We start from the raw sequence: 4,497 nt of genomic DNA, 5'->3' as shown, positions 1-4,497 counted from the left end.
GTATGTTTTGTTGTGCATACTCAACAAGATTAGCTTTAGACTTGAAATGATGTGAGATTTCTCTGCCAAATTGTGCATCTTGGATTTCCAGAAACAAAGATGGTGTGGATTCAGTGGATCCAAGGCCAAGTGTAAAATTCATCGAAAATGGATGGACATTAATATCACAAACGACAGTTTTAATATATTTACTATTAGAAGTTTTTTTTATACTTTCTACTTCTAGTCCACTACATCTCACAGGTAAATATTGTACTCTACAATGTCAATGTAGCTAACGTTTGGCCATAGCTTCAAGTCATCTAACCAGTTTGACGATGAGACACTGTCACAGAACTATCCCCACGACTTTTTAAAACAACTGTATTTTGTATCTAACTCTGACTTTGCCCATTTCGGTGCAATCCATAGCTAAAAGCCAACGTTTACCGCGTATATATAGCGCTACTGGAAGAGCAAAACCAGATTTCACTATGTATCACAGGTAACATTCAGAATTCAGGAGAAAGGTGTATATATAGAAAAATTGTGGCAGGTGTGTGTGGTATGTTTATAGGTTTGTTTATGGTAATGCCAGCTTGTGTATTCCTCCCACTACCATGTTCAACAGAGTCAGAGTGCTCATTACCTGCTAAATTACCCAGGATCCAGCGGGAGGCCTGCTGCAGTAACTTAGCGGTGATAGCTAATCTGTAGCCTCTGAACGTCTCGATGACTGGAGTGGACTTTGCATCACGCTTTGTTGTCACCTAGTCTTTAAAATTATATCAGGAAATAATTCAGCCGTCCACAATCATCTAATTATCTTGGGAACTTCTGGCTGAGAGCAAATGTTGCAACAGCCTGCTTTAGATTCTGGACTACGGTCCACACAGTCCAACTACAACTCTCCACTGACCACTTCACAACCTGAGGACTGACTTTGCTCAAGGGCACTAAAGTAATTCTTTCTATACAGACTACAGATATTCCCTGACGCCATTCAGGATCTGCAGTCTGTTTCCTAACCTTCAGCTCTGTGATCTGGGCGCTCCCATCAGTCCTTGTTTGGTTCAACTCTCCTTCACTTGCTCTTGTTATTGTAATATTTCTTCATCAAAGTGTTTTTCCTTCCTCGTAAATCTGACATTTGTGAACCGCGGGATCAAAGCTAAATCCTCCTACGCTTCCACTGTTTGAATTGCCAGACAATAACTGACCTTTACCCCAGTGAGTATTAAGAGTGAGCTCTTAAGGGATTAACTTCACTTCAAGTGACCTGGATCAGATTAATAACTTCAAATGTAGCTTGTGAAGGTTTATTGTTCAGACGCTCTGCCAATTTATTGGTCTACCTTTAGCATGAACTCTTTGATTGAATATTTTTAGTGAAAGTTTAGACATACAGGGCTGTTTTCTGGTGCGTGAGGCATCATAAACTGAACTAACTTCTCTGCTCTTTACTGGCCCTCTTGTCTACTGATGTAAGGTCTTATGTGACATTTCCAAGCAATCGATATTTTGTTTGTGTGTGACATTTGCAAGAAGTTCATAATTTAGTAAGGCTACAGATTTAATGGTTTTGATCAGAGAAGGTTGAACCAGTGATCCAGACGGCAGAAATCTCCAGATGACATGTGCTGATTACACACCATGTATACATGTTTTTGTGCTCGCTTCCAAGAAATCTTTGCAGCCTTTTAAGATGGAGTCACGAAGCGAACGCCAGAATGCTCACGGGGCCGTGGAAAAGGAAATTAATCCGTAACCTTGAGTTGGAAAGGTTGAGACATTGTCAGGCTTTGTGGAGTATTGCTGGGTCCTGACAGTCTAGTTATAAATGAATTACAGAGGGACAGTATTTACCAGTACACAGATTCTTGTGTAAGCACAGTCGACAATGGAGGATGTCTTTATTAGAAATCTACATTGAATGTGCTGATGAACATATTTTTCATCTTAAATCTCACAATAGAGTGTTGACATAAAAGACCCCAAAATGCATATTGGTTAATTTAGGATGAAATAAGCTTCTTTTGAGGCTCAGACATTAAACTGACTGACATCAACTATGGCATTGCCTCACATTTTCCTACCAGTAGTCGACCATAGTCTGCAGTAGTATCTTATATTAGCTAGGGAACTACAAAGAGCTACAAACCATTGTGATGTAAGGATAAACGAGAAGAATCTTCTGGGTGTGGTCATTGAACTTTTTGGTTGCTTTTGTCACTTGCAATCCTCTTCCCCTACAGGTTTGCTAAGGTGAACAGACGTCTCGAAAAGCTGCCAACAGTCCAACTACTGAGCCTAAAAACCCACTCCGGAGCTTGGAAATTCCGACTTGTGAGTATAAATGGAACGCACCATTACCCATCGTTTAAAACAAAACATCTTTAACAAACCTAACAAGTCCAGTTCTTTAACACTCTTGAGTTCACTGTGACGTGGTTGAGTGATAACCTTCACAGACATGATCCAGCTAGTGCTAACGGTGCTAACTGAAAAAAACTAGGACCAGAGACTCTCACCAAAGCCTCAAACCAGCTAATGGCCGACCATCAGCTAGGTTTATTATAGCCCTTCCGTCTAGTGCCTCACATTGGTGCTGTCACACAATTTGACAGATGACTAATAATGGCTGTATTTCCTTGGTTATACTGTACATTGCTTCACTATTTCAAGACAAGAGGCTTGAGATAAACTCTTGGTGACACCACTTCTTTCACCAATAAGTCACAATAGAGGTTTAAGAAACAGAATCACGTCATTGAGGAAGTGCCAGCCAAACCTCAAAGGGTGAAAAAAAAAAAACAGAAAAAAAAGTGGCAAGAATTATAATAATTGAGATCAGCTTGAATAATGACAATCAAATAATTGAACAGTAATTGTGACAAGATGATCTGGCATTGAGAAATGTGTTTTTATTGACAATGGTGATAATTGTAGGAACTGCAAGGGAAGAGATAATTAATGATTAATTAATTGTTTCAAAAATAAAAGAAAATAACAAAACTAATCATTGGTACTTATCATATTAGTTCATTCAGTATTTGTCTTTAACTAGTAAAAAATACCTAAAACCTAGACATGTCAGAACATGGGAATAATCTTGGAAAAATTGTATTGCCAGTGTTCCTAGATCACACTGCAGGATTTAGACTTTTCAAGATTTCTCCTAATCAGAATTTAACTGTCTGGTTTTGAATTGTGCCAGACAGAACAGACCACCAGTACTTCTGACTCGGAGGAGGAGGTCTTTTGCAACTCAAACACGTGCATGTCTAGAAGACGGGATAGGAGTGTGTATGTGTATTAAGAGTAAAGGGCATATTTTTTTGTGTACCTTCTTTTCACAGAAAATGTTGCAGTGCTATACTCCTTGACCTTCTTGGGGAAAATATCAATCCACGTCACAAATTGGATTGTTGCAGGTGCTGTCAGTCTGATTCACTGTTGCTCTGATTAATGGCTTCATGGTGTATGTAGGTGGTCAGGTCAGACTGTGCTTCTCCCGGCTGCAGCACCTTGATTCCGCCAATTAGAAGAAAGTGGGTAAGGTTTACAAGAAAAGGAAACACGGAGGTGGAAGAGGTGCAAGATCATCTCTTTCGTTTGTGTAGGACTCTAGTGTTTGTGGGGTACTGTTTCAACACTATCATGATGAAAAAGTGCCATGGCTCAACAGAAACAGCACTGTTATTGATCCTTGCGGGTCGGTGGTTGCCTTTAGTTAACAAATAAAGGAGCAAGTTCCGCTCTCTTTCACTGACATTTTCTGCTAAACCAAAGATGAAGCAACCGTGTCACACAAATATACAGTATACAGTACATGCACCATCACCACACCACTGCAGTTCACCACCCCCTGCCGTGCCTGCGCTCTCTGCACCACCTGCATTATTAAAATGTACCAAAGCAGGGGGGCAGATCAAATGGTAGGCAGTGTGACAGTGATGGGGGGAAGCCCTGCTGAAACAGAAAGTACTGGTTCACAGTGGGACTGAGAAAATTACTTTTTGGCAACAACTGTGAAAAAGTTCTTTTTTTTTTCCCTTTCTTCAGTTAAATATCAGCTCTCCCTCAGTGTAATGGCTGTTATCATCAGTCTGGTGCCTATGGAGGGAAGTGCTGGTCAAAGTTTAATAGCAGAGATTAACTTTCAATATCTGCTATTGATGAAAAGAGAGAATCAGACGCCGTTACTAATTTGCAAAATTTGCTTTGTTGGCAAGTATGTTGACATTCATTGATGACGTTGGCCAATGTTTATTACAGGTTTTGCTCGAGTGTGTTGATTCTACAGCTGCATTTGTTGAATTGCGTGACAGAGACATAGATGAATGTGTAGAGCGATGTTCATCCATTAACACTTCTTCAATGTTATGACATTGCAGCGTTTAGCTAGCTAAACAGTCATATATATGAGCGTATACATGCACAGCTTAATCAAGGTATGCCCGAAATCTGACTTTCAGTCCTTGTCCCAGTTTAAATGCAATGGAGAAAATGGAATAA

The sequence above is a fragment of the Mugil cephalus genome, chromosome 15, assembly GCF_022458985.1.
Source record: "Mugil cephalus isolate CIBA_MC_2020 chromosome 15, CIBA_Mcephalus_1.1, whole genome shotgun sequence".
In the NCBI taxonomy this organism is placed as follows: domain Eukaryota; kingdom Metazoa; phylum Chordata; class Actinopteri; order Mugiliformes; family Mugilidae; genus Mugil; species Mugil cephalus.
The sequence above is the reverse complement of the archived record's forward strand: the minus strand, read 5'-3'. Positions refer to the sequence as shown.